We start from the raw sequence: 25,240 nt of genomic DNA, 5'->3' as shown, positions 1-25,240 counted from the left end.
TGCACCTGCTCCTTAAATGAGGGTGTGCCCTCCCATCTATCTCTCTCCCAGACTGTTCCCCTGACCTTTCTCCTCCCCCTGCCTATGACTTCACCCTCTCCAAACTGAACTCCTATCAGAATGAACTTTCTGAAGTTCATGGTTGAACCAAGTCAATTTCCTAATTCAAACCTTCTAAGGGTTCCTCCTCTCCCAAGGCAGGTTCCAATTTTCTTTGCATTCAAGGCCTCTTGTGGTCCAGCTCCAGCCCTCACCTCTCATTAACACCCACCTTGCACATTTGGCTTCAACCAAACAAGGAGTTCTTTCTTTCCTATGCATACTGTGAGCCTTTGCCCGGATTACCGCTTCCAGTTACCTGCCTAGCAAAACCCTTCTCTGCTTTTAGGGCCGCTGAATCACCTGCTACTGTGCATCTCCTAGGAAGAGCCCACACAGAGTTGGTCAGTAACACCTTCTACTGTGTTACATAACTCCCTGGCATCCAGCATTAGCTCTAATAGGTGACCAATTTTTCTCACGGAATGTCTACTTTGCCTCTAAACCATCTGATATCCAAAGCACATAACATTCTCTGTAATCAGTAGCACAGCAGCCAGCACGACTGGTTCCCGTCCTACTTTAACCTATCCAAGGACATACTTCAGATTCCATTCTTTATACTGCTTCGCTCCCTGGAGCAAGGTCACGGCCTAGCATGAAAGCAAGGTCATGTAGAGAAGTAAACAGTTCCCCAGCAATACCATGAACAGGTGCTAATGCAGAGAAGCCCGCCTGCCCTGCCAGCTGCAGAAAGCTGCATGCAAACTTGCCGCTTTCAGGTAGCTGTCTGGGAATCCCCACTGAGATGAGAAGGCCCCGGATGCAGTCACACAGAAGTTTCTGGAAGGATAAAGAAGGGGTTACTTGACCCCCAAGGCAACATAAAATGAGGCCATCTCACAGGAGCTCTGTGCATTCACTCTGAACATAACAGAACCCACCTTCCTTCTCCATTCATGCACAGACTCTGTGGATGTGGGCTGTGTGGGTAACAATTCAAACTGCTAATACAATAAACCCCTCTTTCCTCCTGCAACTATAAAATGCCATTTTGTCCCCCCCCCCACCCCATATTTAAAATGAGATGTGGCCCAGCCGGTATGGCTCAGTTGGTTGAGTGTTGTCCCATGCACAGAAAGGCCACCTGTTCCATTCCTGGTCAGGGCATATGCCTGATTTTCAGGCTCTATCCCCAGTAGGGGGCATACAGGAGGCAGCAGATTGATGTTTCTATCTCTCCCTCTCCCTTCCTCTCTCTCTAAAAATCAATAAAAATAATTTTTAAAAGTAAATAAAATAAAATGAGATGTAGTAACTCATCACATGGTTTCTGGAATTTTTGAAGTGCCAAGGATACATACCAAACATAGTCGAAAAGGCCACGTACTTAGGCTGAAGCATAAACACACTCCAATTTGGTGTGTTACTATTATTCTGCATCAGTGGCTAAAAACACTCATTAAAAATTATGTGGCTTCACAAGCAGTGCATTTCAATTATTGCAAATTGCCCACGAACAATAGATGATCTCACTTATAAAATAACATAAAATTAAAAGGTATATTTTATAAACTTATTTGGTGAGGCTCAGCCCCATGACTCCCAGGGAAGCTCCCACAAATTCCAGCATATCCTTACTTCCAATAACTTCCTTGGTTCATAACAGTAGCATCATCCAGACTAGATAAACAAAGGAATGAAAGAACCGCAGAATGAGAAAGGATCTAGATCAAAAAGAAATCATGGCCCTAACTGGTTAGGTTCAGTGGACAGAGCGTCGGCCTGCGAACTCAAGGGTCCCAGGTTCAAGGGCATGTACCTTGGTTGTGGGCACATCCCCAGTAGGAGGTGTGCAGGAGGCAGCTGATCGATGTTTCTCTCTCATCGATGTTTCTAACTCTCTATCCCTCTCCCTTCCTCTCTGTAAAAATCAATAAAATATTTTTTTTAATCATGAATTATTTAACTAAATACAGCAACATAAGCAGAATCACTAGGGACAATAAAGCTCAATCTGCTTAATATAGTGGACCCCTCCTTCTTTACCAAAGTTAAGGCTTTGCTAGAGCAAACTTCTCATACAGAACCCAAACACCTAACAGCATCTCCCACCTCTGTCCCACCCATCATCTAAATCAAGACATATAAAAATCTCAATATTGGGGGGGGGGGGGGGGGAGACAAATGTACTACTCGTTGTAATATTTTAAGCAATAATAAATAAATAAATAAATAAATAAATAAAAATAGAGATATACAGGGAAAAAATCTCAATATTCCCTGGACAGTGTTCTCCTGTCCCAACAGCTTTGCTCAAGTATTTGCTTCCAGTCGGAAATTCCTTTTTTTCAGTCCCTGCCTATTGAAATTCTCTCCCATCTTCCCAGGTATCTCTCCCATAAGCTTGTCTTGACCCCCAAATCAGGTCACCTCCTCTTGCTTCACAGCATCCTTTTTACTCTTGTCTGGCATTTGTCTTATTCTAGTTTGGGCACCTGTCACCTGTGGTAAGATCCTTGAGGACAGATTAATTTCTTATTCATCTTCATTAGGCTGTGGTGGACCTCGACAGGCCTGCCAAACTCATTCTCCTCAGCCTTGACCTGACTGATCATCATTACATAACTCCATTAGTAAGGCCATGTGTAATGCCTTACTCATCCTAAATAATAAAAGCCTACTATGCAAATCGACCGGTCGCTATGACACACACTGGCCACAAGGGGGCAGATGCTCAACGCAGGAGCTGCCCACAGCCCACAGGCCCCAGTTCACTGCAGAAGACATAAACCATCTTGAATATGCAAGTAACCGTGGTATCAAATTGGGGGAGCTTAGTTCTTTCATAAGTAGGGAAATACTAAAAATGACAGCCCAATATCTAGAATAAGAGGAAAACAATGAAGAAGCTTTTTGTCTGTTCTGCGCAAAAAATTAAATGGTTGAAAAGACAAAGTGGCTAAAAGTGGAGACCACACCAGAGAAAGATAAATACAAAACAAGGTACAAAATGGGGGTGAGGAAAGGAAGCAGTTTTATCTGGAAAGAAAAGATTCAAGAATATACCTATTACATATATGAATACATATGTCCATTCATTTGTATGTACAAGAGGTCAAAGAAGAAATTATTCCTCTAAACTCATAGTTGAGGAGGGAAAAAAAAAACATTCCGGCTTCTGAACAAGCAGATTAATGAAATGTTAATTGTGGATACACACCTTCTCAAAAACAAGAAAAAGGGTCATTAGAAACCCTGATTCCAGAGGGGAGTTAAACTACATATTAATTGCAAGAAGAAAAAAAAAAAAAAACACCAGCAGTTCTGAAATACAGTTGGAGAAACGGCATCATACAAAATAAGAGAATACATATACATATTTAAAAACACTGAAAAGGTTGTATTTGAGTGCATAGCTGTCTAAACAACAACAACACTAAACTGTAAGCTTTGGTTATCTTAGGCAACGGACTCCGGAGACTTTCTCTGTTTATTCTGCATGTATTTATAATGCAGATAATTCTAATAACTTGACTGGAAAGTTTTTTTAAAAGGAAATATGACAATACAGTGCAATCCTGTGTAAAGTGCAAAAATAGCTCCTGGATTTATGCAAGTTCAGGAGCCCCCCAGAAGGGCTGTGAAGTCTTCCTAGAGGAGTGACAGGAGCTGGATATAAGGCAGAAACAGGGCATTTCAGTAGTAACAGTATCCTTCCCTCTCTGAGTATAGTCAGGAAAGCAAGGACCCATGGGAGTCCCCGTGTGACATCTCTGTAACCATCTGGCTTGCTCCTTTGTGTTCCGGGCTGTCGGTGCCCTGACCTAGCTGCTGGACATCAAGTTCGCTGTGGAGGTAACTTTGCTGGGTCTCCTCCCACCACGCTGGGGGGCTGCCTGGGGAAGGAACCAAGTTCGAATCCATCTCGGTGTCCCCAGCACCCAGAGCTCTGCCTGGCCCAGAGAAGCTCCATAAATACTGGCAGAAGGATAGTGAGTTCCAAGGAGAGGAGGCATGTCAGGACTGAGACACAAGTGTCATCAGCCTCTGGGGCCCTATAAGGAAGAAAGAACCGAAGGAGGGAGCCCAGGCGTGCTGCAGGAGTCTCCGGGAGGCTCAGAGGGGGCGCCGGGCTGAGAGCGAGACTCAGCCCTCTCCTGCCCGGATCGGGGACAGTGCCGACAGCCCCCGCGTCCAGGGCGACAGCACGGGGTGCAGGTGGGGGGAGAGGGGCGGGCGGGATCCTCGGTTTACTCACGCCGGGCGGCCGCCGGCTGCTCAGCTGGACCTCCGACCTCCGCTGGGACGCGCCACCACTAGCAGCACCCAGCACCCGCAGCACCCAGCACCCGCAGACCAGCTCCGGGAAATTGCAGTTGGTCTTTGTCCCGACAGAACAAGGAAGTGGACGGGGCGTCACCGGCAGCTCAGCCCCGGCGGCTCGGGCCGGGCTTCCTGAAGCCTGTTGCGACTGAGCCCGAGCCGCCTCCAGGCCCCGCGCCTCCCACCGGAGACTGCATGTCTCTGTGCAGTCAATCCCCCGGCGCCCGGGAAACTACACGCGGGTGGGAAATGAGTGGGCGCCGCGGCTGGGGGCGCCCCAGAACCGAGGACGGAAACGTTCTTTACTTCCAGCTTCCAGTAGGCCCCCTGCTAGCGCTAAATAATAATAGTAATTAAGGAGGAGGAGGAGGAGGGGGAGGAGGAGAAAGAGGAGGGGGGAAAGAGGGGGAAGGAGGGGGAGGGAGAGCGGGGAGGAGGGGGAGGAAGGAGGGAAGAAGAGGAGGGGGAGTAGGAGGAGGGGAGGAGGAGGAGAAGGGGGAGGAGGAGGAAGTGGAGGGGTGGGAGAAAGGGGAGGAAAGGATGGGGAGAAGAGGAACAAGAAGAGGAACAAGAAGAGGAACAAGAAGAGGAAGAAGAAGAATTAAAAACCCATCAGTTACAAACAATGTAAATCAGGAAGTCTTAGAAAAAGCCATTTAATCAGGACATCCAACCTAGAAGCTGCAAGTAAAACAAGTGTTAGCAAATACACGAAAACTTCTGGATGGCCAACAAACGCGCTTGGGTTCTGTTTGTGGAGCTGAGCTGCCTTGTCCGTCTTCCAAAGGAAACGTTTTTTGGTGAGGATATTTAAGGGCACCACCAGAGGTGAAATGCCAGCAATGGGGTTCCCCTTACCTGAAACCTCTTACCCACAGCTGGGTCGCCACGGGTTTCGGTTTTTACGCACAGTCGGGGCGGTCTAACTTGTTTTGCTATCAACCCAAAGGCACGGCCTCTCGTTGGGTAAACAAATTTCAAAGTTAAATAAAAATATTCGCCAGAGCTCCAACGTCCTTGAATTTACTTCCTGTCCCTGGAACATGCTTTCTGTTCCTGGAACCAGAACCTTAGTCTGCATTTCCGTACCCTTTGTGCTACTGCAACCCATTGTTAAGGCCTTCTGTCCAAATCCGGACACCATCCAGCAAAAACCTACTGGACGCAGGTTTTTTCTAAGGCTTCACCTACATAGTATCGTTCTGATCTTCCCCGAGAAAAGCTGCCCTCCCTCGTCATTTGCCAGAAAGTGCGATTGCTCGGCTTGGAGACCCCTCCCCGGGCTGGGCTGCGGCGAGAGAGGGAACCCGGCTGCCAGGCTAGCTGCTCCCTTAAGCGCGCGCACTCTCACTGCAGAGGAAAAGCCTTTCGCATCGACTTTTCAAAAGGAAAACATTTCGAGTAGTTCACCGCAGGCATGGATCACTCTCAAAGTGATCCTAAGTTTGCAGGACGCTGGCGACCTGCCACCCGAGCTGGCGGCCTGGTTTCCGCCTCTGCTGGCCGCGGGTTACTGGGTCCCGGGGATCTCGCGCTCCGGAGGGACCGCACCTGGGATGCCCGCAGCCTCTGGCAGCCATCCAGGCAATCGGGGTGCGGGGAGAACCGGGGGAGGGGGTTGGGGTGGGGGAGGGAGGCAAGGGAGGGGCGCGGGGGCGGGGGACTCCGCCCCGGCCAGTGCCCGCGGGCAAACCAGAGCTAAAGAAGGGGCAGGAGTGAGTCACCTGCCAGAAGGCCCAGCCCCCTCCCGGCCTTTGCCGGGAACCCCCCGGCCCAGGGCCAGGTCTAGGGAGCGCCCGGTTGCAGAGCGAGCGAGGCTGCACGCGGGGCGCCGGGGACACCGACGCGCAGCCTGCAACCAGGTCTGGAGTGTTTGGAGCCGGAGCGGCGGGAGGGAGAGGGCCACGTACCGTGTGGTCCACGGGGCTTTCCTACCGCCGCGACCTTTCAGGCTTCGCTTTCCCGGACGCCTGAGCAGCAAAGTGGAAGTAGACGTGGCGTTTTGCTACGCGCCAAACGCCCGTTGCCAAGAGGCTGGGTTTCGCTGGGTTAACCCTGCAGACGGTTTGCCGGCCTACGTGTGGGCCCTGTGTTCGGGCCAGAGACCCCCACTCACCAGCCCCCGTGGGTTGAACGATCTCTGGACCACAGCCAACCCCTACTTCCTGTTTATAACCCTTCTAACAGTTTACTCGAGCCCAGGGCTGTTTCGGCAGGGTTAGTTGGCGTTAGGAGCAAACTCAGCTAGTGCTTTTTACTGAAGCATAGGAATAAATAGCAAATGTGAGAGCACTTCATGTTTTCATCTATGTGTTCCTAATAACTACTTGGCGATTTTTTTTAAATTTTTAACCTTTCTTGAAATAAATTTAGATATACAGAAAAGTGGCAAGAATAATACCAACAGAGTATTGACCTCGGTGAAAGAATAGTGTACCCGCCCTTCTTATCAGTTGGGTTCAAATTCATAAGGAAACATCTAGCAGCTATGCTATAGGAAGCAGAGGCTGCATTTCGGAGAAAACCGCAAATAAGCTGAACCACAAACAGCTACAGTTCCTGCAGTCAGAGTCAACCGTTATAAAAAGTTATAAAAGACTTCTATCTATTTCTACCAGTGGGCTGATAGAACACCTGCCCCTCGGATCTGAACGACACAGACAGCTATATCCGCATTTGCATCCACTCTGGCCAATCAGGCTCCACAATGACCCATCAAAAACACAGACCACTGGCCAGTCAGAACAATGCTATTTTTGGTCCACCAGACTGTGCTAATTTGGGTACCTCATTTACATTAAGATGGACCAGCCACTGGGGTGGGAACTTGCTCTTTAAAAGGCACACTTTCTGATCCTCTGGAGACTGATTCCCTGTTTACAAACTGCTCACCTGAAGAAAGTCTCTCCTTTTCCCCAACCCCATATTGGGAACTCCTGTTGGCATTAGATTGGTGGCAGCTAACTTTTGTTGGCAAGAGATTGACTACCAGCATGACAGCGATGAGGAGCTGGGCTGATCCACTGCCTAGTGCACCTGATGAAAATTATTATAACACAAGCAAACAACAAACAACCATTTAAAGTTTTGGAAATCATCCTAAGAGAAAACAGCAAATGAATAAACATCTACTCAAGAAAATATATGAAAATTAGATAAGAAAGGAGATCATCTGTGGTCTTTCAACCAAGACTCCTCTTCCCCCTCCCAACTCTGGAATGCTGCAAGCAAGAACACAGGGCTTCCTCCCCCCAAGGCTCCGAATGGGAGGAACCGGATGTCAGCAATTCTCATCCTGCCCCTAGCTACCTGATACCAAAGCGAGGTCTTGGGTGAGTGTGGTTGAAAGATAAAGGATCCTTTCTTTCGTTCAGCCCAACTCATGGAACAGAAAGTGCACAAAAGAGGGGTAATAAATCATAAATTTCTAACTGGGCAGGTCATGGTGAGTAGTCACACTTCTTTCGTTTTCTTTGCCTTAAGCAAGCCCTGTCCATTGTGTCTGTTCCTTTAGGGCAGTGGTTCTCAGCCTTCCTAATGCCGCGACCCTTTAATACAGTTCCTCATGTTGTGGTGACCCCCAATTTCATTGTCACAAATTGAACATAATTAAAGCATAGTGATTAATCACAAAAACAATATGTAATTATATATGTGTTTTCTGGTGGTCTTAGGCGACCCACAAGTTGAGAACAGCTGATTTAGGTTAACACAACTTTGAAAGGCCCCCTTACAGATCCCTTTACCACCCCAAGAGAGCACATAATCTCTTTTGTTTTTTGAGGGAGTTTTTTTTTTTCTCTATTGTTGAGAGTATTAGAGAAGACCCCCTTTAATTTTCCTCCAGTGCCCCCTCCACCTGGCTCCCACCCCACCCCAGGCCTTCACCGAATTATTGTTTGTGTCCTGTAATTCAACCCTGACCTTGCTTTCTCCTGCCTTTATGTAACCTTCCTTACTTCACTCTTTAATCTCAAATGCATAAAAGGAACTGCAATCTATTGTTCTTCGAAGCATTTTTTTCTCAGTCTGTTGAGATCCTGCTGCCAGGCGCATTCTCTGTTTGACTCAAACTTTTATACAAATTCTCCACAGGCTTGGATGTTCTTACATTGATATCTAAGCTCTACTGTGGGCTGGAGTGCGGTGAATACTGGGATCCTAGTTACCCTTACCCCCGCTCCTAAAGGGGTGGTTCAGCCAGAAGAGATCAAACCAGAGGACCTCAGGCTGCTGCCTCCTCCTCCACCTAGCGTTCAGCCCCTAGACCAAAGCGCAGGCTCAGTGGTTGTGCCTGGGGGAGAAGCAGTCCATAAAACACATAGCTCTTAATTCCCAAATGAACTGACTTCATTTGCAACAGAACATGGAGAAATTCAAGCCGGAGGAGGTTGCTCTCTAAAAACCTGGAGGTTGTGGTGATAAGCAGTGGGGAGGAAGTTCGAAACATGGGCTAAATTGTAAATTGGCTAGTTTGCAAGAGAAAACTGTTGCTTCAAAGGAGCCGATATTTGATCAGATTTATGTGTAGAGCAATTTATGTCAGGGCATTGTTGAAAACAATAAGCCATCAGCCAACAAATTGGTGAAACTGAACAGCTGGTCGTGGGAGCAGCACAGAGCACTGCTGCTCTGAGTCCGTATATTCTTCTGAATTCTGCTAATGACTACGCCAACGGTCAGGGCAGGTTCCTTCTCAAACCCTGGCCATTGCACTCACTGTTGGGGCCGGCTCTCTGCCAGGGGCTGGACCTTCTTGAATGCTGGTTGGTAGACAGAGAAGCCATGAGAAGCTGTGGGTGTATATAAGAAAGCCTTTACTGTGGAAGCCAGTGGCCATATAGCCATCAGACAAAACAGTCCTTCACAGCAAAGTCCTATACAGGCAGCCGCACACCGGCTGATAAACCAGTTTTCCTACAAATAAGCAGTAGCCTCTGCACCCACAGCTATTATCCGAGCAGCCACACACTGCCCCAGACTCACCGCCTCACAGAGGAGCTGCACCTGAGCTCTCTTCCTCAGTAGCCTCTCCAGGCCTCTCCCGCTTCACGTCGCAGCAGCACCAGTCTCTCTCAGCACATCCTTTGAGCCTGCCCTTTCTCCCCAGCCTCTCTCCTGTCTCCGCCTTTCCCCCCTTACATCACAGCAGCACCTGAGCTTTCCCTTAGGAGAGCTATAGCCTCAGGAGCCTCTCCAGCCTCTCTGGCCTCTCCCCTCTCTCTCCTGCATGTAGCCCCACATAGTAACCACCTCTCCAGTCCACTAGCTGGTCTGTAACATGTATTATACCACTTTACAAAAGAGGCCAGTTGCCAACAGTGACATCAATCATTTGGGTTATAGAAGGGCAGGCGTGGGCAGTATACTGCAATTGTTGACCTTGCACCTGCCTATGGTATCTTAGCCTTGAACATTCCAATTAAGATTCCCATGTTCAGAGAGGCCTTGGCCTTCTGTCGTACTGTCAACAAGGGCATTCATACTCTAAGTTGCCTTGGCTCTCCAACAACTCTGGTATGGTTCCCACCCACACTGGTTGTGGTCAGGAAATAAGAAGAAAGCCCTACTCAGACTACAAGAATAACATTAGAAATTTAAAGGGGAAGGAAATTTAGCTATTCTACTTTCAATAATGGATAGAACAAATGAACAATCCACAAGGAAATAGAAGGCTTGAGCAACACCATAAACCAATTAGACTTAACTCACAGCCAGAGAACACTCCACACAACAGAATATGGTACCAATATACATGAGTATACATTCAAGGAGAGACCATCTGCTAGGTTATAAAACAAACCTCGATGCATTTAAAGGGGTAGAAATAATATAAAATATGTTCTCTGACTATGGTAATGGAATGAAATCGAAGTCAATAACAGGAAAAATTGGTAAAATTCACAGATATGTTCAAATTAAACAGCACACTCCTAAGTAACCAGTGGGTCAAAGAAGTCAAAAGAAAAATCTAAAAATACTTTGAGATGAATGGAAATCCAGGGCAGCATGTCCAGTCCTGTGGGGTGCTACTAAAGCAGTGCTTGGAAGGAAACTTATAACTGTAAAAGCCTATATGAAGCAAGATCTGCTCAGGCCGGATAGCTCACCCCAAACAGCCATCTGCTTGGGTGCCTATTCCGCCCTGCCCCACATCGTGGCTTTAGGGCTGGATTATTAGGAAGGGGTGGGGAAGGGAAAAAGAAAATCATGAATGAACTCTGAATTTAACAAAGTGTTTTTTCTGCACTTAGTTAACCCCTCCCCAGAGACAACCTATCACTTCTTTTATTTATTCATTCATTCATTTTTTTTAAATATATATATATATATATATACACACACACACACATATATATATATATATATTATTGATTTCAAGAGAGGAAGGGAGAGGAAGAGAGAGATAGAAACATCAATGAGGAGAGAGAATCATTGATCGGCCGCCTCCTGCGCGCCCCCTACTGGGGATCAAGCCCACAACCAGGGCATATGCCCTGACCAGGAATCGAACCATGACTGGGGTCATAGGTTGACATTCAATCACGGAGCCATGCTGGCTGGGCTTATTTTTTATTTTATTATTTTTTTTCTACCTAACACTTCTTTTAGATGATTATTTTATTTACTAGAGGCCTGGTGCACGAATTCATGCACCAGTGGGATCCCTCAACTTGGCCTGCTGGATGGGGCCAAAACCAGCTCTCCGACATCCCTCAAGGGGTCCCAGATTGGGAGAGGGCGCAGGCCAGGCTGGGGGACCCCACCAGTGCACAATCAGGGCTAGGGAGGGATGCAGGAGGTTGGCCAGCTGGAGAGGGACTGTGGGAGGGCTCCAGTGTGTGTCTGGCCCTTCTCCCTCAGTCCTGATCAGCCGGACCCCAGCAGCAAGCTAACCTACTGGTTGGAGCATCTGCCCCCTAGTGGTCAGTGAACGTCATAGTGACTGGTTGATCAGATGACTGTCTGCCCAGTGGTCAGTGCATATCATAGCAAGCAGTTGAGTGGCCTTAGCATATTAGGCTTTTATTATATAGGATTTTTCTAAATGATATGCCTACATTGTTACTACTTGATTATTTTAGGTTTAGGTATTTCCTACTGACTTCATATTATGCAAGATGAGACTATAGCACTCTTTTTCCCAAATCTTCACTCCATGTTCACCGCAACCTTTTTATCTTCCCAAGTAGTTCTTGTCTGATTTTGATTAGCTCAATCTCAGAACTTATCTATATTTATAAAAGCCGAAGCGACCATTACAACCAAATGACTGGTTGACCTGTAGCTATGACGCACACTGACCACCAGGGGGCAGACGCTCAATGCAGGAGCTGCCCCCTGATGGTCAGTGCGTTCCCACAGCCAACCTCCCACATCTGGCCAACCTCCCATGATCCCTCCCCAATTGCCCTGATCATTGACCAGGCTGAGGGACCCCACCCGTGCACAAATCCGTGCACTGGGCCTCTAGTATTACTATAATCATGCAAACAACATCTTTTTTTCCTGGGTAGTTTGTATTGCTCTGTCTTCAGATACACTAATCTTTTATTCTTCAGTATCTAATCTGTTACTTATACTACTAAGTAACTACTGCAAGCAACAGTCACAGCCAAGCCATGTACCAAACTATGGTCACCTGTCTTTTCCTGTGCAACTTTTGATTTTCCCTGGAGTTAATAATTATCTTGTTTTGCTTGGTTTTCTAAGTAATTTGACCCTAGACTCTTTGGTCAGTTATCCATATTGATTGGATGGTAGTTACATGGGAGTATACATTTGTCAAACTCACTGAATTGTACATGTAAAATGAGTGTATTTATGCACATTATGCAAATTATACATTGATAAAGCTGATTGTAAAATAAACAGACAAGCAAAAGTGAATTGGAAGCTCTGAGCTCCTAAGTAGATCTAATCCATCTTAAGCATCTCAGTGGATGATCTAGCTGAGCTATTAACTTGGGGAACTTCTATTGTCAGTATTTTCAAAACTTTTCTTTTAACTTGGTCAGATTTAGCAGAGATGACTCTTCTAATCTTCTACCTGCAGAGTAAGAACCTGGTTGCCAGGACTCCCAAAGTAGGGTGGGAAATGATTGATGAGGTTCCCTAACCCTATAGGTACACTCATCTTAGTTGAACACTCTTTTTTTTTAAATATATATTTTATTGATTTTTTTTTACAGAGAGGAAGGTAGAGGGACAGAGAGCTTGAAACATCTATGAGCGAGAAATATCAATCAGTTGCCTCCTGCACACTCCCTACTGGGGATGTGCCTGCTACCCAGGTACATGCCCTTGACCGGAATCGAACCTGGGACCCTTCAGTCCGCAGGCTGATGCTCTATCCACTGAGCCAGACCAGTTAGGGCTTAGTTGGACACTCTTGACCTGCCCCATTCTTTTGTTTTTAGAACCCAACTCTCTCTAGTTTTACCTCCCACATATCTGATTATATTTCTCTCAGTCTCTTTATAGACCTCCTTTATCATTTAGCTTTTTGTTTGTTTGTTTTCTTGTCCCTTAACCTCTTCCTTGACCTCTTCTTTTGGACAAGCAGGATTTAATTATCTTCTTTTAGTGGTCAGACATCTCTCTACTGTGGTTCTCTAGTTTCCCTGTCCATCTGATTTCTCCCAGGGTCTGTTGGAGTTCTGTGTATCTGTTGTCCGCCTTCATGAAGTACTAAAGGCATGTGCTGAGTACAGAATGTGACACAGAGAAATAGTCAAGGTCAGAGGTGAGAAAAATCATCAGAGCTCAAAGGCCACTAGCTGTTTCAGCAATGTTCCAAGCCTGGAGGGAGAGGCTGACACAGATGGAGACGAAGCCTGGGTTCAGATGTGGCATTCCTGTGTCTTACTGCTGCTGTTCCTTACTTGTGATGCCTACTTGCATGATGTTACTCCACAGCAAGGAACCTTTTCCCAACACAAAGTAAATGGATCACTGAGTAGTGGGGGGATATTAGTCCTATACTAAAGGCTACTCTGGTCCCATATAACAAAGCTAAGAGTAAGTCTCAAAAGGATTAGACTGTTTATAAATAACTTACCTTTATCTCAGAACAAAGTTCAAAAATATTTAATAGGAAAACAAAACATATCGAGCACCCAACAAAGTTCACAATGTCTGGCATTTAATTTTTAAAAATTACAAAAATGCACAGAACTGGGAAAATACAGCCATATGATGACTACAATCAATCAATAGAATTAAACCCAGAAATGTCAATATAAGTTAGCAACAGATTAGCTACTGAAGAATAAAAGATTAGTGCATCTGAAGACAGAGCAATAGAAACTATCCATGAAAAAAAAAAAAGACTGGGGGGAAAAAAACATCGATATTAGATATTAGGGATGTTGCAATATAAGTTCAAGCACCCTAATATACATGTCAGTGAAAACTGAAGGACAGTGCAGAAGACAGAAAAACTACTTGGAGAAATAATGGCTGAAAACTACAAATTAGATAAAAATTGTAAACCCATATAGATCAAAGAAACTAAAACAACAACAACAACCAAGTATAAGACACACGAATAAAACTATACCACATAACATGATAAATTGTTTAAAAATGGTGATATGAATATAAATGACCTGTTTAATCTGCCCCACCACATCCCCTTTGGACAGAAACTGACTGAGGTAAAGACACAGTATCCCTGGAACGTTGCAGAATATGAAATTCAGTGTCTGTCCCATTCCAGACTCTAAATGAATTTGATCAGCCTTAAAACGGGAGATCCAGTCTCAGGTAGCAGGAGCTATCACCAGATTTCATCTGAACAACCTGCCATTTACTATCCAAAACTGTTCCATTTATTTTCTTTGCCTGCCTGGCCTGGCAATCTTCTTGAATTTTAATCTATGCTCACGTCCTTTTTACTTACACAATCTATTTGAGCAGGATTTTCTGGCTTTAGTTCCCAGTGTTCTCTCCAGACCTGATTTGGTAATGTCCTCTGTCCGAACTCAGGACTTACCCCAGAGAGGGCAACCACCTTTCCTACCAGTTTTCTCGTGAAAATTTTCCAGGAAATTATAAGAGTAGATCTTAAAAGTTGTCAGCACAAGAAAAAATAGTTGTAACTAGGTGAAGTGAAGAATGTTAACTAAACTTATTCTAGTAATCATTTTGCAATACATACATATATCAAATTGATTAGGTTATACACCTAAAATAAATACAATTACATCACAATAAACAAAAATTTCTAGAAAGAAGTTAAACTTTCTGGCCATGTGGCCAGATTCTAGGCAATGTTGGAATCCACCTCAGTGCTATGAAAATTGTATCAAGTTGAAAGTTGAGAATTTCAATTGCCTTTGTTACGTAAATCTGAAGGTTGAATTGAAATATGTTTTCACATCAAATATGCCTTATCAGAAATACTTGTCTTCTTGCTGTCTCAATCAAAATTGAGCAATAACACCCAGCTGGTGTGGCTCAGTGGTTGAGCATCGACCTATGAACCAGGAGGTCAGGGTTCCATTCTTGGTCAGGGCACACACTGGGTTTGCAGGCAAGATCCCCAGTAGGGGATATGCAGGAGGCAGCCGATCAATGATTCTCTCTCATCATTGATATATCTATCTTTCTCTCCCTCTCCCTTCCTCTTTGAAATCAACAAAAATATGTTAAAAATTTTTTTAATTGAGCAATAACTAGTAGTACTATTGATACAAATACCAATTCTACAGCAAAGCACTTTTGTATAAATAAAGTTGAATAAAATATTTTGGGACATCTTTTGTATTACTGCAAACATTAATCTTTTTAATTGCTTGATTCTACAGTGGTCATTAAAAAATTAGCCTTCCACAAACATGGGTTCCTGATCATACTGATCTTTATTAAAGACACTCGGACACACTTCTGCTGTATTAAAAAATACTTAAATGTCTATGTAGAGCCATGTGTGGCTTATGTGTACAACTTTACCATAAGTCAGAATGTTTGGTACAGCTTTGGTAATCCCAACAGAGGCTAAGTAAGACCAAAGCAGTTCTGGAACACAGCTTTATTTTTATGCTAGAGGCTCAGAGTGTGAAATTGCGCTGCCCCACCCACCCACATGCACCTCCCCGTGTGTGCGCCGCCCCGCCGTGCTTGCAGCCTCACCCACCCACCCACCCGCTGCCCTGCCAGCCGCCAGCCTTGAGCTGTGAGCCCCGCCACCACAAGCGGCTTGCGGGCCAGGGGGAGGGACCGAGAGGTGCTCCATGCACCTCCTGGTGACTGGTCATTTGGTCATTCTGGCATTATGGCGTTACAGCCACTGGCCTTTTATAATATAGACTAGAGGCCCGGTGCACAAAAATTTGTGCACTGGCGGGGGGGGGGGGGTGTCCCTCAGTCTGACCTGTGCCCTCTCACAGTCTGGGACCCCTCAGGAGATAACCACCTGCTGGCTTAGGCCTGCTCCCTGGGTCGCAGATGGCAGGCCCAGATCCCGCGCTGGGTGGCAGATGGCAGGCCCGGATGGCAGAGGGCGGGCAGTGGATTGCGCTGCCCCGCCCCGCCTGCAGTATGCAAATTTAATGGCCATCTTTGTTGGGTTAATTTGCATACTCTTCTGATTGGCTGATGGGCGTAGCAAAGGTACAGTCGATTAGCATCTTTGTCTTTTATTAGTGTAGATGGGTGAGCATTTGGATCCACAGTGGGGCAACCAGGAAGGAATGAGAAAATTAAAAATGGTTTTAGTCTCAAGGAATTCATAATCTAGAGGCAAGACAAGAGTTAAGCAAAGTTGAATGAGGTAAATTAAGTACAAGCATCAGGCTGAGGGCTTGAAGAGATGAAATTTATTATGTTTGTGGCAGGAATTCAGTTGGACTAAATAAGACAGGGAGTGAAAGGGAATGTGGGAAATCAGGGAAAATAGTCTGGGTTTCAACCAGCTGCTGATGCTGAGTTTTGAAATTCTGATGGCACTGAAGCTAAATCTATGTGATTTGTGGCTTAGTGAAAAGGTGTCTCAGTATTTCCTGTGGCCTTTGAAAACTGTTGGATCCTGAGAAGAATGCTTTCAGTTAATCTATACTGTCAGGTCAGCTTCACTCTATCATGAACATACTCAGGCCACCTCTCAAGTTGTCCAGGGAACCACACAAACCCCTATATTTCTCCTCAGAGGTTGCATGTGCAAGCCACTTAGTTTAGATTTTGTCACTTTTTTTTGAAATTATACACTTTATTATGCTTTTTATTATCATTAGTAAGAATAATAAATTGACCTTAAAAGATAGCAAAAAGGGAAAATGAATTATTTAATATATGAACCAAGTATAATAAATGTTTTTAAGTAGATTAAAAAAGAGGTGATCAATGCATAAATTGAATAAAATTACCTAGTTTGGTAAAGATGGAGATTTCTGATTTAAAATAGAAGAGTGATATACATGAAATAAAAAAGTGACATATTTTATTTTATTTTTTTCAAAAAGACGTATTTTAAAGCTCTTTCAACATCTGATGGTTGTTTTTATTTTCTTACTCTTTTCTTTCTTTCCTTTTTAAAAGATTGATTGTAGGTGGTCAAACAAAAGGGAAATGTACAGCCCTCACAAAAACTGATTCAAAAATTTTTTAAAAGTAAACTTACTTTCAACATTTTCAATACACTTCAGTAAATATTTATGAGGGTTTCCTTTCCTCAAAACACTGTGGAAAAAATAGTGTAATTGTGTGTAAGTAGTTTAAATGAGAATTTATATTCATTCTAAAAATGTTGATAGTGTCTTCACTTAAGAACAGACCTAAGTCCAACTTAAATATCTGTTGAACATTTACCATGTGTAAGGCACTGTGTAAGAGAAAAGATGATAAATAAAGCAAGGTTTTCAAGAATTTATAACCTTCTAGAGAAGAATAAGGCAAGTATAAAAATACCTAAGTTATAAGATAAGGCAAGATATGCTTTATTAGGAAGGTACAAAGTTCTGTGCAATTTTTTTTTTTTTAAATACTGGAAAAAGTTAACAGTTTATTATAATTTATTTTATTTAACAATCTAGGAAGTTCGCAGCCATCAGCAGTTCCAGTGCAATTTCAGGTGCAATTGGGAATTCAGGAATTTCCGTGGAGCTGTTAGTTGTAAGTAAAATACATGCACACTTTTGATAGCACGTGTGAAGGGATCTCTCTAAAATTGACTTCATTAGTTTCATTCTCAGCAAATTGACCTGGGCCACTCGACATGGCTTTTATTGTTCCTGATGTTAATGCATGTTCTCTTTTTACAATAAATTCATGACCATCTGAAGATATCAATTTGACATACATGGCATCAGGGCCTTCACAACCACCAAAGGTTTTCTCTTCTCCATCCATTATGTTCTTTTGAAATTCTACTTCGCTTGCACAGGAAGTTTAGTAGTTTCTCGTCAGTCCCACAGCCACCGCAGCCACCGCAGCCACCGCACCGGGTCCCTGCGCACCTCCACAGCCCCCACGCCAGGGCCACCCCCAACCCCCCAAGTTCTGTGCAATTTATAGATGAAAAAGATTATTACCAAGAATCAAATCTCACTGATTCAAGCTACAATTTCAGATATATGCTCCCATGAAAAAAATTGTATGGTTGGGAAGATATACCACATGTAAGTATCAAGTATGTAAGTACGAAGAGGAGAGAACTTTGTTTTGCTCATTGATGTATCCGTAGAGCCATGAAGATCCCTGTTATAAAGGAGTGGCTGGCCTTTATAGTGCAGGAGGCAGCAGACTAATGATGTTTCCCATCGATTTTCTCTCTATCCCCTCTCCCTTCCTCTCTCTCTAAAAATCAAAACATTTTAAAAAACAACAACAAAAACAAAAACCAAAGGAAGTGCTCAATAAATATTTAAATGAATGAATAGAATTTGAAGAACAAGTTGAGTTGTCTGCCTCTGTTCTAGTTGCAACTCTTTGCAGCTGCTTGACTTGGACGTTGGAGGTAGGTTGGGCAAGCATGCCCTATTAGTTGCATTCAAGGGTTCTGTTCCTTGTAATTTTGACAAAATAGAACAAAAAAAAAAATCACTATTGTGCTAAAGGAGAAATGTTAACTGTATGCAATGACTATAGTATAATTGGTTGCTTTTAGCAGAAGTTGGTCTGGACCTTTGATGGTTAGTATTTTTATCACCAACTCATCTATAAGTAGAGAAGGTTACAGAGCATGTGTCAGAAAGCTTAGGCCTAGCTCCGTTCTAATATTCTTGCCTTGGAAAAGAGGGGAGCGCCTTCTAATCTAGGAATATGTTTCCAGGTCACCATCATGGGTCTTTTGTAACTGGCCTCCATTTTCTAATAAGCAATTGGAATGCATGAAGCCTCGTAGACGTGGGAAAATATGTGTCTTTCCAATCCTCCATTCCCACTAAACCTTTATGGATTCCTAGAAGAGGTATTAATCTGTGACAAATCATCTCTTGCCTCACTTGTATCTTTAGATCTCTAATGATGAATTCATTCGTCAGAGACATCCTAAATAGGTACTTACCTGTTACACAGATACACAGGCACGGTCCCTGTTTTCAAGGAGGCCATAATTTGATGAGGAAGTCAAACAAGTAAATGAATAATTATGATGCATTATGATAAGTGCTATAATAGAAATGTATATAGGTCTTCCAGCTGTAACACTTTTTCTTTCATCTATGTATATAAAAGGCTAATATGCAAAGTGTCCCCTCAGTAGTTTGACTGGGAGACCAGGAGTTCCATCACTCACTATGACGTGCGCTGACCACCAGGGGGCGGTGCGGAACAAAGGAAGGCCCTGGCCAGCAGCCGGCAACTGGGGAAGGGTGGTCCCAGCCAGCAGCTGGCAGCCAGGAAAGGGACACCCTGGCTGGAAGCCAGAAGGAAGGCCCTAGCCGGCAGCCAGAAGGCCCCTATAAGCCCTGATCACTGGCCAGGCCTAGGGACCCTACCCATGCATGAATTTCATGCACCGAGCCTCTAGTTTACTTATAAATGTACAAATTTATATATTAGAATCATAATTGCTGATAAAACCAGATTAAATATAAGGAAGCACTTGTGGGTCATGAGTTAAGGACTAAATGCCCTGAGTTTAATTCCCTGTGTTGTTCAATATATGAGTTGTGACATGAGAAATACTACCTGTTCATGCCATGTCTCCTTGTTGGAACTTACCTAGCATCTACAGCTATTGTTTTAGTTTTTAATTATGTTTCACTAGGAAGTCTGGTCTAAATATATGCCTTTATATCTGTATTAAGCCCTCATGTTCTCATATTATGTTACTATCTAGTGGGATTCCTAAGTTCAGGTGATACCACTGCTTGTGAACCTGATTCTTCCTCAGTAAGAGGATCCCATCTGTGCTGATACAGGCCCTCTTTATTTTTAGGACAGTTATTGCTATGGTTACTGTGAGCCACAGCATTGGCCTTCAGTATTGTGTCCCTGAGCAGTTAGTATTTCTCATGGAAATTTTGTAGCAAGAGAATAAATGAAATAAAATACTTCATACATACAGCACTAGAAGAGCTAGAATCACAAAACATTCACTTAATTGTGAATTTCATTTATTGCAAAGACTTTTAAAAAATCTTAGCTACTCAACAAGGTAAAAATGATCAATGTATTTAAAATAAGTAAATTTAGAAAGATGTTTGGTTAATTACCAAGTTAGCAGAAAAATGTAAGTTGGGTGCTATTATTTCCAAATTCAGTTTAGGAATTGAGTAATTAAAATTAGAGTAGGCGGGACATTTGCAGGGGAGTACTAAGTGCTTTATTAAATGAGATTTAATTAGTAGCTTACAAATCCTATGATTGGTAAAAATCTAAAAGCAAAATACTTCTTTTTAACCATAATGTGCTTTAAAGAGCATTGGAGCATTATTAATAATGATCTTTTCCGTTTTAAAACAGAAAATGAAACATATGACATTTCAAAATGCCACAGAATCTTCTGACTTACATCTGAGCTGTAGATAATTTTCTTATTTTGTAACGATTCTCAGAAACATGTCTTTAGCAACAACCAAAATTCTTTCCAGTTAGTTTTGTAATATGTGATGACATTTCAAGAGTTACTTCATCTTTTGGCCTGTGAGATTAAACAGAAAAGTGTACAGACCTTGAGACAAAAGATTTTGTCATTTTCTAATGGCTAAAGCCATGTTTTAAATTGTTTATATGTATCAAAGGTAATTCAATAAAGTACAATATGAAATTTAATCTTTATATGAGTTCGCATTTTGAATAGTTTTTATTTTTTATTATATTTTTATTGAATTTATTGGGGTTACACTGGTTAACAAAATTATATAGGTTTCAGGTGCACAATTGAATAGTTAAATTATATATAATGTTTATAACATATAATAACATAACACTATATAAAATAAAATACAGGACATATTTTATATTTAACATAATACAAAAAATTAAATAAAACTCCTCTTTGCAGTAAATTCTTTCTGATAGAATTATTGGCAGCTAAATGCAATTTCCATGGAGTGTTTTAGTCTCTGAAGCTGATGTTCTGACCCAAAACAAAAATAAAAACAAAAGCAAAAAAAACTCAAAACAATCCTGTGCACTACATCTCCCTCTCTGAAAACTGATACTGAAGGTAAACCAGGACTCAACTGGAAGATTCCATTCTTATTAGCACATCTATTTGAATTTGAATATTTTGCAACTCGAGAGATTCCGATAACACATGAGGATTTTATTATGAAACTTTGTAACTAATGTTGACAACTGAGTGAGAGGCCATATAAAATAACATTTAATTTTTCTTGATAACCTACCTGGGTGTTATATAGTAAACTATACATTAAAAAAAAATACTTTAGCCCTAGCCAGTTTGGCTCAGTGGGTAGAGCGTCGGCCTGCGGACTCAAGGGTCCCAGGTTTGATTCTGGCCAAGGGCATGTACCTTGGTTGCGGGCACACACCCAGTAGGGAGTGTGCAGGAGGCAGCTGATTGATGTTTCTCTCTCATCAGTATTTCTGACTCTCTATCCCTCTCCCTTCCTCTCTGTGAAAAATCAATAAAATATATATTTTAAAAATACTTTAAAAATCTGATGAATTCCTTAAATGCTATTTTTTAACGACACTGAATACTGTGAGGAGAAATCACATTAAATCCCAATCTTTGTCTTAACATTCTATATGTATTATGTATATATTATCATCTATGTACACTAAGAATAAACAAATATAGAAGTTAAAGAAGACAAAGGTGAAACATTTTAAAAAAATATTTTGCTAAACATGATGACTATATCCTATCATTAGTTAATATATCAATACACTCTCAGGGCAAGGTTCACTGTACTACTGATAGTGAGTCCAAGTTCATACTTTGGTCTTCTTGATGATGATGATGGTGGTTATTATTTTTGCTTGACTTCTCTTTCGTGATTAGGTCATTGTATGTGTCTGATAATGTTCTTGACGAAGAGTTCATAACTGTTATTTTCTTCTTGTTTGCTTATTCTTGCATTAGCAGTTTCTTTGTAACAATCTTCTTAAGCTACTTATCTACTTCAAGAAGGTTAGTTTCGTTAAACATAGATATTAAATTCCATGAACACACATCAAGTACAGTCTGTAAAAATTTGCTGAAAAGTCCCTTTGTTCGCCCCTGCGATTTTAAAATATATTTTAAAAAACCCTAATATAAAGCATTTTCCTTTCCACAGTTTCATTAAGGTCTACATTTGATTGAAGCAGCAAGTGGATGACTATAAATACACCCTACTGTATACCAAGTTCTGCTTGTTTCTACTATTTCCATTATACCCATATCCTGTAATCCCTTTTTTACCGTTTTCATTTTCTCCTAATGTGTTTCTTCCACCATATTAACTTTCCACATGCATAAATTCCTATTCTTTCCATGCCTTTGTCTTGGTACACATTTTTAAAAATATGTATTTTTATTGATTTCAGAGAGGAAGGGAGAGGGAGAGATAGAAACATTAATGATGAGAATCATTGATTGGCTGCCCCTCGCATACTCCACACTAGGGTTTAAGCCTGCAACCTGGGCATGTGCCCTGACCGAGAATCGAACTGTGCCTTCATGGTTCATAGGTCGATGGTCAACCACTGAGCCACGCCAGCCCGGCTTTGTACACATCTTTTATGTCACTATAAAAAAATGTATCATTTTTTAGGTATGTCAAAACACAGTTACCTTCAAAGTATAGTTGTACAGTAAAATTACTGTATTCATTATTGTCTCTTTTAATGAAACATTACATGCCATACCTTAGATTTTTTAAAGGACAATGGTTCGTTACAACTAATTGTACCATTTTGTAGAAAAGGAACTAAGGAAAACCAGGAATCATCTCTTAAAGATTTCATAATAATACTTTAGGTTGCAATGTATTTGAGCTCGTAAGATTCTAGCTGGTGCACTCATCAAGGTCCTCTGATCTCCCCCTATAACACACTAAGAACCCACAAAGATTCACTTTAATAGACGAGGAAATATTCCTGGGGGTTAGTAACAGAACTAGGAATTAAACCTATAGCTCCTGAAGTCCAGTCCTTCATTTCTTTAAGCTCTATCGCTTTTCATTGGCACACATAAGGATTGTGGATATAGAGTAGCTTTTTCTTTGTCTTGCTGATATAACAGATGTTATATTTAACCAGTTTTATGACCATTGCTCCTTTGGCTTTAGTGTTTTTCCATAATCTTCATACTCAGCTTTATGAGTGTTCAGTGTACAAAATGTGTTCGATTGGTCTATTCTGTATTGTATAACTATCTCATACCAGATTATTGTTACAAAGAAGAGCTGTAAATACAACTTTTCCCATACCAAGAAAACAAATAGAAAATTCAAAGAATAATTTTATAGCATCTTATAGTATGTATCACATATGACATGATAGTGTAATGTAGCGTTTACTATGGGCTGTGGAGTCAACCCTGGATTCAAAATCTAACTCTGGAACTTAGTAGCTATGCCATCTTAGGCTTTGTTACTTTACTAGAGACTTGCCCTACATACAAAATGGGGCCACTACTTTTACATATAATCATCCACAGTGCTTATTTTGAGACTAGCAAACACATAATTAGCATTTTTCCATGGCCTTACATCTTAAGAACAAATCTCTCATTAGTTGGCCCTAGTCCAAGTGATGGCAACAGCTAAAATGACAGTGGTTTGTGTGCTTTGTAGCTCCTATGGAATCCAGGCAGTAGGTCCATACATTTTTTAAAAAATTGATTAGAGAAAGGGAGAAACATCGATTTGTTGTTCCACTTCTTTATGCATTCAGTGGTTGATTCTTGTATGTGCTCTAAACAGGGACTGAACCCACAACCTTGGTGTCGTGGGACAACATCTTAACAACAGACAGGGCAAGACGATGTCTTTTAATTGGAATGCTTTAGTTTAAATTTTAGACCATTTGCTATAATTAATATAATTAAGTTTAAATCTTCCACCTTGCTATTTTTACTTGTTCTATTGCTTTTTGTTCCTTCTCTTTATTCCTTGTTAAACTCTTCCCTTATCTTATTTATCTTCTTTTATTCCATTCTACCATATTCCATTTACTACTATCAGCTTATTAGAAATTCCTCTCATTTGTTTAGTAATTTTTTTTTTTTCATTCTGTACATCAGGTTATTTATTCACTTGATTTTTAGATCCACTTGTTGATAGATATGTATTTGTTGTTCATAATTTTTATCTTTACCTTTTTCTTCTTCTTCCTCTTCTTAAAGGATACCTTTCAGCATTTCATATAATACTGGTTTGGCGGTGATGAACTCCTTTAGTTTTTCCTTATCTGTGAAGCTCTTTATCTGACCTTCAATTCTGAATGATAGCTTTGCTGGATAAAGTAATCTTGGTTGTAGGTTCTTGGTATTCAGCACTTTGAATATTTCTTGCCATTCCCTTCTGGCCTGCAAAGTTTCTGTTGAGAAATCAGCTGACAGTCGTATGGGTATTCCCTTGTAGGTAATTGAGCCTCTTTCTCTTGCTGCTTTTAAGATTTTCTCTTTGTCTTTTGCTCTTGGCATTTTAATGATGATGTGTCTTGGTGTGGTCCTCTTTGGATTCCTTTTGTTTGGGGTTCTCTGCGCTTCTTGGACCTGTAAGTCCATTTCTTTCTCCAGGTGGGGGAAGTTTTCTGCCATTATTTCTTGAAATAGGTTTTCAATATCTTGCTGTCTCTCATCTTCTGGCACTCCAATGACTCTGATATTAGTCCGCTTAAAGCTGTCCCAGAGGCTCCTTACCCTATCTTCACACTTTCGGATTCTTTTTTCATTATGCTTTTCCAATTGGGTGTTTTTTGTCGAATCTTTGCTTTGATTCTTGTGCTCCTCTGGTCTGCTATTGGGTATAATATTCTTTATTTCAGTCTGTGTATGCTTACTTTCTAATTTCTTTATCGTAGCATCGAGGGTCTCATTAGTTTTCGTGAGGCTCTGCACAAATTTATGGCAAGCCCTCAAAATTGCGATTCTTAGCTCCATATCCTCCATTTCTGTCATGTTTTTTTGTCTCCGCAACTTTTATGCTTTCTTGGTGCACCCCCTTGTGGTCTCTGTGCGCAGTCTTGTTCTAGCCAAGCCTTAATTGTTGTAGTTAACACTAGAGGGATTTGACAACCAGGCCGACTGGCGGTCTTGTTTAGTAATTTCTCAAGCTTATATTTACAAATTAAAATTTACAAAGAAAAAAAAATCACGCGTTTTATTTAGCTCAGCGGTTCTCAACCTGTGGGTCACGACCCCTTTGGGGTTCGAACAACCCTTTCACAGGGGTCGCCTAAGACCATCGGAAAACACATATGTAATTACATACTGTTTTTGTGATTAATCACTATGCTTTAATTATGTTCA

General features: G+C 42.1%; 1 protein-coding gene and 1 pseudogene across 5 annotated transcripts in view; both read right to left on the bottom strand.

The window, feature by feature from the left end:
- CFLAR (CASP8 and FADD like apoptosis regulator) overlaps positions 1 to 9,435 on the bottom strand; it is a 45,666-nt gene extending 36,231 nt beyond the window's left edge. Inside the window, exon 1 of one of the 5 annotated variants that reach the window (XM_070421823.1) lies at positions 9,352 to 9,435. The gene's annotated coding sequence lies outside the window, so the exon portion shown is untranslated. Of the gene's footprint in view, positions 1 to 812; positions 838 to 4,300; positions 4,691 to 5,223; positions 5,469 to 6,275; positions 6,379 to 9,351 lie in introns of those variants that run through there. The other 4 variants (XM_070421820.1, XM_070421822.1, XM_070421819.1 and 1 more) reach the window with 4 other exon arrangements.
- Positions 9,436 to 17,366: 7,931 nt separating this feature from the next.
- LOC139015501 (elongin-C pseudogene) lies at positions 17,367 to 17,769 on the bottom strand (annotated as a pseudogene).
- Positions 17,770 to 25,240: the final 7,471 nt, after the last annotated feature.

Source organism: Myotis yumanensis, unplaced genomic scaffold (genome assembly GCF_028538775.1).
Source record: "Myotis yumanensis isolate MYYU_CA2020_CCGP unplaced genomic scaffold, mMyoYum1.0.hap1 SCAF_8, whole genome shotgun sequence".
NCBI lineage: Eukaryota > Metazoa > Chordata > Mammalia > Chiroptera > Vespertilionidae > Myotis > Myotis yumanensis.
The sequence above is the reverse complement of the archived record's forward strand: the minus strand, read 5'-3'. Positions and strand labels throughout refer to the sequence as shown.